We start from the raw sequence: 13,152 nt of genomic DNA on the forward strand, positions 1-13,152 counted from the left end.
CACACTTTTGACTTGGTCATTACTGACTCTACCCCAATCAGAAATCTTTCTGTGTATGATTTGGGTATATCCGATCATAAGGTAGTCTCTATGGAATTGCCTATTTTGTCTCTGTCCATGAAGCCCAAACGCCAAATCTGCTTCAGAAATTTGAAAAAAAAAAAATCCAGAAATCATGACAGCCGACTTGAAGAATCCTCTACATACAGACCTCCCATCGGTCAATGACGCAGTGGAATTCTACAATAAAAGTCTGAGCAGAATCTTGGATCTTCACGCTCCTGCTAAAACCAGAAGTCACCTTCTCTCGTTCAGCCCCCTGGTTCACTGATTAGCTAAGAGAAATGAAGGCAGATGGGTGCATCCTCGAGCGTTGTTACAAAGCCTCTGGCCTCACTGTTCACAAGTTAGCGTATCGGGAACATCAAAAAGCCTACTCAAGATCCATTATGGAAGCACGGTCACAGTTTTATGGAAACATCATCAAAAACAGTCAAGGGATTTCTAAGCAGTTATTCACCACTATCAACCATCTCCTGAAACCACAAGCCCCCTTACTCACTGAAAGTACAAAAGAGCACTGCAACAACATCATGACTTTCTTCAGAACAAAAACCCACTCAATTCGTTCTGCTATTTCAATCTTCTCCACTCTACATGTGCAGGGTATGTTCTCACAGTCTGAGGTCTCCCAGCCCCTAAACTGTTTTCCAGAAGTCTCACAGCAAGAGGTTGAAGGCATTGTCAAGAAGATAAAACCTTCCACCTGTGCCTTGGATCCCTTTCCTACCTCTCTGGTGAAAGCAAACATCTCTGCCATAAGTCCTCTGATTACCACTGTAATAAACCACTCTCTCCAGGCTGGGTTTGTTCCATCTTCTCTAAAGGCAGCCATAATCAGACCACTGCTCAAAAAACCTACTCTTGATCCGGATGTCTTTGCAAATTATAGGCCCATCTCCAATCTTCCCTTTCTCTCCAAAGTACTGGAAAACGTAGTCGCCGCCTATCTTCAGCACCATCTTAAATGCAATAACTTTTATGAAAAATTTCAGTCTGGTTTCCGCTCTGCTCACAGCACAGAAACAGCTTTGCTCAAGGTCACAAACGACCTTCTGATGGCAGCTGACGCTGACTCACCTTCGCTCCTCATCCTCCTGGATTTGTCTGCTGCATTTGACACTGTTGACCATGGCATACTCCTCAATCGGCTTCATCACACCATTGGTCTCAAGGACACCGCCATAAACTGATTTCAGTCAATCTGACTGAAAGAACAGAGTACTTAACATATGGAAAGGCAAGATCCCAGACACACACTGTGACCTGTGGAGTCCCCCAGGGGTCAGTCCTGGGCCCCATCCTGTTTACTATATACATGGTTCCCCTTGGCCATGTCATTAGTCACCATGGAATTTCATTCCACTGCTATGCTTATGATGTACAACTTTACCTTCGAATTAACGCAAACTCCTGTGTAGCCTCTTCACCATCAACGCCATCATCACAACTTGCTGCCTGTCTAGAAGATATTCAGGTGTGGATGGAACACAACTTCCCCCAGTTGAACAGTGCCAAAACAGAGGCAATCATGATTGGCACCCCACATCAGAATGGTATTACATTCTCCGGCCACAACATTCCACTCTCCTCATCATTATCCAATCTTGGTGTGAGGTTTGACCCTCAACTTACTTTTGAGGCCCATATAAAACACCTCTGCAAGATCTCCTTTCACCACCTCAGAAACATTGCCAAACTTCGCCCCACTCTGACTGTATCTGATGCTGAAAAACTGGTTCATGCTTTCATCTCATCTAGACTCGACTACTGCAATGCACTTCTCATTGGGATTCCTGGCAAGAGGCTACAATACATTCAGAACCGCGCTGCTAGGATCCTGATGAGAGTGCATAAATATGAACACATCACACCCATCCTCTACTCTGTTTACTGGCTTCCCATCTCTACCAGGATCGAATACAAGGTTTCCCTCCTCACCCACCAGCGCATTTATGGCAATGCCCCTACCTATCTGAAAGAACTCCTTACTGTACTGACTTCATCACGATCCCTCCGTTCTATGAACACAAATCGCCTCCTCCCCCCCAGAACTGAACTCCACACCATGGGGGACAGGGCCTTCTGTTCTGCTGCTCCTCGATTATGGAATGCTCTCCCTGACCATCTGAGGGCACCACAGTCGATTAAGAGTTTTAAAAAAGGACTTAAAACCTTTCTCTTCAGCAGAACTTATAACTCGTGATCTTCCTATGTAGTGTAAAGATGTTTTATAGTAGCGCTTTGATTTCATAGAAATGCGAAATGCTTCTACTGTACAGCACTTTGAGATTTGCTTAAAATGTAAAGTGCGTTACAAATAAAATTCATTATTGTTATTATTATCATTATTATTGTTGCAGGGTTAGTGATATTCTGTCTGAACCATCAACTACACCAGAAAATGTTCTTGTGATCACAATAGTTAGTAACAAGAGGTTAATCAGTGTTAACTTAACTTTGCCTGAAGTTATCCAAGCTCTGCTAATCATCTGTTGTTCTCTGAAATCTAGCTTAAGCAGAAGAGATCTAGACACAGTTAGATTCCAGAAGTCAACAATCTATCATTCGAAGTTGTCAATTGTGAACAACTCTGAGATTTTATATTACACCAAACTGTCTACCTGTGACTGACAGAGGAAAGCTGCTTTCTACAGCTTTCAGCACTCCAGCTGCAGCCCACATTAACCTCAAAAAGCTTTTATGTAGCTGTTCGAGAGTGTAGCCCAGCTTGCAGCCCAGCAGCTCTACAAGCAGTTGGAGTATGACAGCTTAATGAAAGCAGTACTTCAGCTGTGCTTCAAGATGTTGAAGATGCCCACTGGATCCCATCCCATCTGCATTTTTTCAGCCAATCTCTGAGGACCTATTGCCCTTCATCACGTTTCTCATCAACAAGTCCTTGGCGTCGGGTGAAGTTCCATCAACTTTCAAGATGGCAAGAGTACTCCCCATCTTGAAGAAACCCATGCTTGACAGCTCTGATGTCAACAACTACAGACCGGTATCACTTCTTTCTTTCCTTTCAAAAGTTCTTGAACGTGCAGTCTATAATCAACTTTCTTTCTTTCTCACACAGAACCAGCTCCAAGACCCCAACCAGTCTGGCTTCAAACCAGCACACTCTACAGAAACTGCGCACATTGCAGTGACGGAGAACCTCCAATCTGCAAGATCGGCCAAATTGTCTTCTGTCCTGATCCTTCTTGATCTCTCAGCAGCTTTTGACACAGTCAACCATACGATCCTTCTGAACATCCTCACCAACCTCGGAATCACTGGTTATGCGTGGAAGTGGTTCAAGTCCTATCTGGAGGATCGCTCTTATCAGGTAACATGGAGAGGGTTCACATCCTCTCCATGCAGGCTCTCCACTGGCGTCCCCCAAGGCTCGGTCCTCGGTCCTCTTCTCTTTTCTCTTTACACTAGCTCTCTTGGTGACGTAATATCTTTTCATGGCTTCTCTTACCACTGTTATGCTGATGACACTCAACTAATGTTTTCTTTCTCTCCCTCTGACACACAGGTTTCCAGTCGCATCTTGGCATGCCTATCTGACATCTCTACATGGATGGCAGTCCAACACTTGAAGCTCAATCCCAGCAAGACTGAGCTGATATTCATCCCTGCGACTACAGGTCCTCATCATGATCTTGCCATCTCATTCGAGAACTCCCTGATTGTTCCATCTGTAGAGGCAAGAAGTGTTGGTGTGACTCTGGATGGCCAGTTATCGTTTTCGACTCACATCGCAAACCTGACTCGGTCATGCAGGTATCTCCTGTACAACATCCGAAGGATCCGACCCTTCCTCACCCAAGAGGCCACCCAGGTGCTAGTGCAGTCTCTTGTCATCTCAAGGCTTGACTACTGCAACTCACTCTAGGCTGGTCTTCCCATGCAGACCATCAAGCCTCTGCAACTCATCCAGAATGCGGCAGCACGACTCGTCTTCAATCTGCCCCAGTTCACCCACTGCTGCGCTCCCTTCACTGGCTTCCTGTAGCTGCACACTTCAGATTTAAAACCCTAATGCTTGCCTACAAAGCCAAAAATGGACCAGCCCCTACCTACTTGATGGCAATGGTGAAATCTCAAACTGTACCACGAGCCCTTCGATCTTCGAGTACAGCTCGGCCTGACCTGTCATCCTTCAAGGTGCACGGAAGACAAGCGTCGAGAATGTTCTCTGTACTGGCACCCAGGTGGTGGAATGAACTCCCACTGGCTCTCCGAACAGCAGAGTCTCTTGCTGTCTTCAAACGGAGACTGAAGACTCATCTCTTTACACAGCACTTAAATGAGCACTGAATTATAAGCTGCACTTATTTTATTGTACTTCACTGTGTATTGTAGTTTATTGTATTGCATTGAATGGCACAGAGTTCTGCATTCAACTCTGTTTCTTTTTCTCTTGGTGTCTGCAGTGACATTTTGTTTGTAGCAGTATCTGAGCTCAGGACTGTCTTTTTCTCTAAGCTATTGGTAACTAGCAAAGATACTTTCTCTAGATTGACAAAGCACTTCTTTTAAGTCGCTCTGGATAAGAGCATCTGCTAAATGCTGTAAATGTAAAAAAAATGTAATGTTGATAGTCAGTTTGGCTGACTCTTCATCTATGTGCAGCAGCTCTGTCTCTCATGTTGAGAATGGCTGTTATCCAAGTTTTGCAATGCAAAATGCAAAAAAAAAAAAAAAAAAAAAAATTCGACCTGGTGGTAATTTATTATCCAGGCAATTCCAAGATAGTTCTCAATTACAAAAGAGTGAGATGATGGATTAGGTAGCTGCAGTCCCCTGATCATGCATATGTCATGTCCAAAAGGCATATCAAGCCTTAACGGATACAGGCTGTAATCAGACCACAATGCACCAAAACTCAGTTCAAGATATGGCACTGAAGTTGATATATCAGGTTGGGTGATTCACAAATATCTTCTATGTTTATTGATCTTCGTGGAGGAAAGTGGCATATAGTAAGTAGTGGTATAACGGTGGTTGCATTTCTCATCCTCTGATTTTGGGGAGCAGTTTGCCAAAGATTTGGGGGTTAGTGAATGAGCTGCTTGAGGATGGGAACTGCATTAGTTGAATATGTGAGACAAGGGCTGTTGAGTGTGTGACAAGTGGATGAAGTCAATGACAGGACTTTGAATGGTGAGCAGAGAACAGAGGGATGGGTTTAATTAATTTTTAAGGTGGTTAACATGATATATTTGTTCCATTTTTTATTTAGCTGGCTGCTCAAGATGATAGTTGACAGGGCCTGGCTTCTCATTTGCAGTAAGGGGCCCTGCCAAGTGTTTAAGAACTTACAGGTGATTATGGATACCAGGACCAGGACATCGTCCCCTGATTTGAACTCTCTAGGATGGGCTGGGCAGTTGTAAACCCACTGTTGGGCTCTTTAGGCCTCAAGATTTTCCTGGATGAAAGGTGACACCGCATCTATTCATTATTGCATCTCTTTCACATACCCAAAAATAAAGTGAAAGGGGAATCCATTTTAACCACATTGAGGAGCCCCCCCAAGGCCTCTGACCATATAATAACTTAAAGGGAGAAAACCCTGTGGAGGCCTAAGGCACTTCACAAATGGCAATGACTACATAAGTGATCAGCAAGTCCCAGTCATGTCCATCTTGGCTTATCACTTTTTTTAACATGCATTTAAGAGTGATTAAACTGTTCCATAATGCCATCCGTCAAGGGGTGATAGACTGATGTGTATATGTGCTTTACCCTGAAGGAGCTGGCAGAGGTCAACCATGAGACAAATGGGTGCCCTGATCCGTGATAATGTCTTTAGGTATTCCAAGCCAATTGCAGAGCAGAAACAAGTCCATAGCAATAGCCTTAGATGTGGCTTCTCAGAGGGACTGCATCTGGGTAATATGAGCATAGTTGACTATGGCCAAGTTGTACTCATGTCCCCACCCTGATTTTGGCAGCGGCCCTACAATATCAAACAGGACTCCCAATTACAGACAGCAGAACGAGGGGAACAGGAGGCAGGGTGACAGTGCTACCTAAATCCATTAGGGCTTGAACTGGATTTCCATCTACTTAGAGTCTGCAAATGGGGCCCTCAGCCTTGGTGCAGCAATGTAGACTGCAGCTGGCCAGCCCTGCTTTGGCAGGATGAAGTGGAGTACCTGGGTCAAGCTCAATGGGCATAGGCTCATCCAGTAGACTGTGACAGACAGTGGGGCAATGAGGCTGGTTCTTGTTGAAATGGTGGTCTTCTCTCTCTGGTTCACACATTTGAAACCATGGACTAGGACTTGATGAAAATGTTGAGGTATTTCATAGAGCACAGGTTATGGCAAAGACAGCATGTTTTCAGCACACTCTGTCTCCTATACCATATCTCTTTGGGGCTGCTCATGGCAACCATCCCTCTAATGTTGTCTGGTAGGGTCAGTAGAATTCTCTCCATGGCAACCTGCTCTGCCACCTCTTCGACAACCAGTGCGCCCCAGGTTATAGCCAGCATTTTGTGATGAAAATAAAGTGGAGCATCTGCTGGCGAGGTGGTTGGCCATTTTTACTGGACCACTGGTGGCATTCGGCTGCAGCCCATTCTGGTCAGGATCTCTTTTTTTAGCTCATCGTGATCCCCTACTTCATCAGAGCAGAGAGTAGGCGAGTTGGGCTTCACCTGTTAAGAAAGAGGTGAGGCTTCCCACCCACTCTCTTTTGTCCCAGACTTCCCGTTTGGTGATGGTTTCAAATGTGTGAAGTTTGGCTTCGATGTTGTCATTGGGGTTGGTGAGAAGGTAGTGTGCTGTTTCTTTGGGGCTTGGAAGAGGTGGGGTGCGGGTGCAGGTGCGGTGCAACGGACGGCCAGCAGATCTTTTGCAATGGTTGTGACAACCCTGGACAGTTCCTGTATCACCACATGCTGTTAAAGATTTATTTCTAAGTGATGTATGAGCTAATCTAATTCTGTTCCTGTAAGATGGCTGAAGAAAAAAATATTTTATTTGACTCATTACATTTTTTAACATGCTTCTTAGGTGCACAATGTCCACATTCTCCACCACTGTGGGGCACTCCTGCTTAGGAGATGGACCACAAAACATGCATACATGAGAAGGGAGTTTAAAAAATACTTTAATAAGCTTTATTCCAGGACAGAGGAACAATATTCAGGTTTAGAGGGGTTGAGGTCAGGGCTCTGTGCGAGCCAGTCAAACTCACCCAGTCATGCCTTTATGGACCTTGCTTTGTGCACTGGGGCACAGTCATGTTGTAACAGGAAAAGCTCTTCCCCAAACTGTTCCCACAATGTTGGAAGTGTACACATGTCCAAAATCTCTTGGTCTGTTGAAGCATTAAGATTCCCTTCACTGGAACTAAGGGTTCTAGGCCACTCCTTTAAATCCACCCCATAGCATGGGCCTTCCTTTCACCTTCCACTTAAAAGCACTGCTCTGATCAACTAGCACTGATATATTACCAACATCTTTAAGAAATCACTGGAACTTTGCTCTGTTCTCATGTGCTTCAAAACATCTATCATCCCAGGCCCCCAAAAATCAAGCATTAGTAGATTAAATGACTACAGGTCAGTAGCCCTGTCCTGTACATAGTCATGAAGGTCTTTGAATGCCTGGTCCTTGCCCAAATGAAAGCCTTCAGATCCTCTGCAGTTCAAGGTCTGCTAATGATGCAGTCAGCTTGGCCCATCACTTGACCGCATCTTGACAGACCTGGAACCTATGCTAGAATTTTCTTTGAGTATTCCAGCTTGGCTTTCAGCACCATAGTGTTAGATAGGTCTAACTGTCCCAGCTGTCTGTGCCACATCCCATCTGCCTGTGGGAGATGGACATCCTAATAAACAGGAGACAGCAGGTACAGCTTGGGAAAGACACATCAATCCTCCTGACCCTCAGTACTGGAACACCACAAGGTTGTGTTCTCTCAACCCTTCTCTTCAGTCTACACTGATGACTGTTTCTTGGGAACCAGCTGTGAACCACCATGGTGGGCCTTATTGTCAATAGTGATGAGTCTACCTACAGAAAGGAAGTTGAGCAGCTGGCCTTCTGCTGCAGCAGCAACCACCTGCTGTTTAACATACAAAAGACTGCAAAGATGTTGCAATACCTCCCTTCCACGTTTTACACGTTAACGGCTCTATGGTTTCCACTGTGGAGTTACTCAATTTCCTGGGCACCACCATATCCAGGAACTTAAAGTGGGAGAGGAACATGGTATCTATAGCCAATAGAACTCAGCAGAGAAAGTTCTTCCGGGGATAACTAAAAGAATTCAACCTGCTACAGAGTCTGATGATCCAGTTCTACACACTCCATCCACATATTCATAACGATCTGGTTTGTTCCTCCAGTGAGTCAAACTCAAACCAAAGACAAACAAGTCAAACTCCTGAGCATAATCAGGACAGCGGTAAGGATCATTGGATGTATGTGCCAACGCTTCAGTACCTCTACGACAGCATGAATGAAGTGTGCTTGTAAAGTTAGAGTTGACCCCTCTTATCCTGGACATCAACTCTTCCAGACATGCCCCTCTGGTAAAAAATTTTGGGCCATCAAAACCACCACAGCCAGACATGCTAACAGCCTTTCCCCCAGAGCTGTAGATCATTAACCGCAGTGGACACTCATACTTTAAAAGCAAAGAAATGATACAGCAGTTTTTTTTTTTATCCTCACTGCATAAGGAATAAAATCATCCAAGGGATTTAAGGATAAAATCTAAAGAGCTCCATTTATCTTCCTATTCCAAATCATTCTCTAGATCCTGTTCAAAATCTCCTGCAGTCTCAGACCATATATAACAGGATTGATTAAAGGAGGAAAGACCAAATTTTCAACCAATACTATCATGACAAAGATGTGAGGTAAATTTGCTTCTAATCTGAGGTAGATATTTTCAAAACAGGAGGTCACAGTAAAACTAATGACAATGAAAAGGTGCGGGAAGCAGGTCTGCAGAGCTTTTCTTCTGAAATCTTTTGAATTTCTTAAACGGACATCAAGTATACGAACATATGAGTAGATTATGAAAGTCACTGGTGGAAATACAATAATAGTTAAACAAACCAATCCATATAAATTGTTCACAGATGTGTCTCCACAACTTTTAACTACTGAATAATTATTACAGTATATTCTGTCTAATTTGAATTTACACAGTTGAAGTAAACTGATGGAAACTGTTTACATTCAGTGGTTTGTGCTTATGATCATTTTAATAGACATCAGCATCACTAATTAATGACGTTCTACTAAAAGACTGGTTTACCAAGAGAGACGCTGGAGGATTTTCACCTAAAATGAATTCATGAAGTGAGTCTTGTTATAAAAATGATAACAGGACTTTAGAGCCATAATTACTCTTTTAGTACTTTTACTTTTGATACTTAAGTACATTTGAAGGTAAATACTTTAGTAATTTTACTCAAATTGAGGTCTAAAGGGAGGAACTTCTTTTACTGGAGTAATATTTTACCTTTGATATCTACTTTAACTGAGGCACAAGGTTTGTGTACTTCGTCCACCACTGCTACATTTCAGTTTTCAGCTCCAGTGTACGCTTACTACTACTACTACTACTACTACTACTACTACTACTACTACTACTACTACTAATAATAATAATAATAATAATCCATCATATTTGGATTTGTTTGTCTCTTGACTTTTTCTTTCTAGCTCTGGGTCTGTTAGAGGGTTCCTATTTCTCAGCTATTAGACAGAAAAAAAAGCACCTACTATCCTACACCACAGGTGCAGAGCATACCTATTTACCTTAATTACTGGTTCTTTGAGACCGCCTCTCTATTACACAGCCAACATGAGACAAAGCCTCCACTGCTGCATATCCTGAAACAGGTCAAGCAACCACCTGGCAGGCAGCAAACTTCTCCCACTGAGATTTGAAGTCTGCTTTAGCTGTATGTGCTGTAGAACCATTTTAACATGTTAAAAAGCCTTTTGGCCTGTTTTGACACTCACCTTTGAACGTAAATCAATCAGTGAGCTGGTGAATAGTTACATCTATAACAATAGCTTGTCTCACTTCCTTTGGGGTCTTGGGCCAGGGGCAGGTTGCATTTGCTGCAGTCTTATCAATTAGGTTCTCATGACCCGAGTGGAAGTCAAAGCAGCTTAGATACCATACCTACCATCCATTCTCACATTTCTGTGGAATAGCATTGTGCCATGTTATACAGTATCTCGTGGACTTTAGGACAGTGCTCAAATGCTGCATATGCAGCAGGCAGCAGTAATTCAGGGGGTAGAATTCTGTTCCTGGTCTGTTGAAATGTGTCTGGTGAATTCTGTTTATGATGTGAACAGCCAGAAGAAAGGGTCACAAACTGGTGCAAATAAAGCTGTTTTTCTTCAGGATAAAATAAAGACAATCTGCTAGTAGCTCTTGGCTAAGTACAATGTTGAATAAAAGTGAGCAGTGCTTAACCAATTTCTTCCCTCAGCTCCATAATAAATACAAAAGACACACACACACAAAAAAAAACAAACAACAACAAAAAAAAAAACCAACCACACTATGACCCATAAGGTCATAACAATGCAAGCCTTACATCACCAAGCACAATGCTAAGCTCAGATGGAGCAATGTAAATTGCCACCACTGGATCAGAGGAAATGTGTTCTGTGGGGTAAATCAGCTTCTCTATCTGATGGATGAGTCTGGGTTTGGCAAATGCCAGGAGAATGTTACCTGCCTGACTGCTGATAATTGGGGCTGTTTGGCCTAGGGCCCTTAGTTCCAGCAAAGGTAAATCTTAGAGCTTCAGCATTTTGGCAGTTGTAGCTTCCAACTTTATGGGAACAATTTGGGGAAGAACTGTTCCCGTTCCAGCATCATTGAGCCCCAGTGACCAAAGCAGCTTCATAAAGTCCTGACTGGGTGAGTTTGGTGTGGAAGAGCTTGACTGGCCCTCACAAAGCCCTGAAATTGTGAGCCAGACCCTCTCATCCAACATCTGTGTCTGACCTCACACATACTCTTCTGGATGAAAAATTCCCACAGACACTCTCCAAAATCTTGTAGAAGCTTCCCAGAAGAGTGGAGGCTGTTAACTGCACAGTATGATTGAGATTAAATGAGTCACCATCTGAGAGTCTGCTGGATAAATCTGGGTTACCAGGATACCAGGAGAATGCCGTCTGTCTGATTGCATGCAATCATGTTGTCATGCATTCTGCGAAGGAGCGGGACTTCATCTCCCAGAGTGCTAGGGGAGACCACGTGATCGATCACGTGATAGGGGACTCAGCCTTTGAAAACTCCAAACCCCAAGATTCTCAGACAGGTCACGTGGTTTCCCCATGCACCTATCAGCGCTCTCAGTCACCGGATTATTGAACTCTTCACCTGATGCTCATCCCCTGCTAATATTTAAGCAGGGATTCCGGTTGAAAACTTCGCGAAGTATTGTTTAGACAATCACTGAGCGTTCTCTGATTCTGCTATTCTGTATATTTTGTGTATCAAACCTTGGACGTATTTTCTGTCCAGCCTTTTGAAATGGTTCAGGGAAGACCACTTCCCATTTCAGCATTGACAAAGCCCCCAAGCACATACAAAGAAATTATGAGCACCAACTCTATTTTAATACCTATAATTTAAGAAATGATATGTTCAACAAGCACATATGGATAAGAGGCCATGTGTCCATATACTTATGACAATCATTGCTCATTTCTATGCAGTTTTGATAAATAAGGGCCACAGTTATTAAATATTCTGTGTCTTAATTCTCATTAAGTTGACAAAACAATTTACCAGAACAATGTCTACAGAGATCATAAGAGATTTTATATTTCTGTTAATATTAGGAACCAAAACAACTTAATGCTAGTGTATATTCTTGAGGTTCTAATTGTAGGCCAACTACAAAAACCCTAAAACAACTAGGCTGTTCTCGCATTTCCTGAAGTCCCCAGAACTGTTTCCTAGCCTTAACTAGGTTTCCAAAAATAAAATTTAATATGAATCAAAAACACCTTTGTCATGTGAGTTCAACAATTTTGACACTTATAAATGTTTCCTCTGTCTGCTGTCGGGTTGTTGAACTGCTCGCGGTGATTTTAAGGCCATATTATATCCTGCGGGAGTTTTCACACGCCATTGTTGTTTGTGTGTACTTGCCCCCCCGAGCGGACGCGGAGGTGGTGTGTGACGTCATACACGCGACCATCGCTAGGCTTCAGACACAACACCCGGATGCCTTCATCGCGCTGTCTGGTGACTTCAACCACGTCATGCTGGACTCCACACTGACCTCATTCACCCAGTATGTGGACTGTCCCACCAGGAAAAACAGGACAATTGACCTCCTGTATGCTAACATCAGTGATGCATACACGGCCATCCCTCTGCCCCCACTTGGAAGATCTGACCACAATCTGGTTTTCCTGCAGCCTCGGTACAAACCCTGTGTGATGAGGCAACCATCAACAACACGCTCCTTCAGGAAGTGGTCTAAGGAGGCAGAGGAGACCCTGAGGGACTGCTTTGCATCCACAGACTGGAGTGTGCTGCATGACTCATCTGAACTTTTGCATGGACACTGTGGTTCCTGTAAGTACTGTTCGCTGCTTTCCTAATAACAAGCCCTGGATTACAAGTGACGTAAAAGACCTCTTAAACAAAAAGAAGAGGGCCTTTAAAGACAAGAACCAGGAGGAGCTGAGGAACATTCAGCGGGAACTCAAGTCCTGCTTAAAGGAGGCTAAAGAGACCTACAGAAAGAAGGTTGAGCAGAAGTTACATGACAACAACATGAAGGAGGTCTGGGACAGTATGAGGACAATCACAGGATGCAAGCCAAGGAGTGACAGTGTAACAGCTGGAGGTGTGGAGAGAGCAAACAAACTCAATCTCTTCTATAACCGGTTTGATTGTCCGGTTTCATCCTCATCTGCTTCTGTCTGTCCTGCCATCACAGCAACCTCAGCCTCTGCCCCTCCGGACACCTCACTCCCTCTTCTCAGTGCTGCACAGATCTCCCTCCCACAGACTGTCAGCACACACAGTCTCCATTGAGGGGGTTGATGTGGAGATGGTCAAGACCTACAAGTACCT

Source organism: Pygocentrus nattereri, chromosome 27, assembly GCF_015220715.1.
Source record: "Pygocentrus nattereri isolate fPygNat1 chromosome 27, fPygNat1.pri, whole genome shotgun sequence".
In the NCBI taxonomy this organism is placed as follows: domain Eukaryota; kingdom Metazoa; phylum Chordata; class Actinopteri; order Characiformes; family Serrasalmidae; genus Pygocentrus; species Pygocentrus nattereri.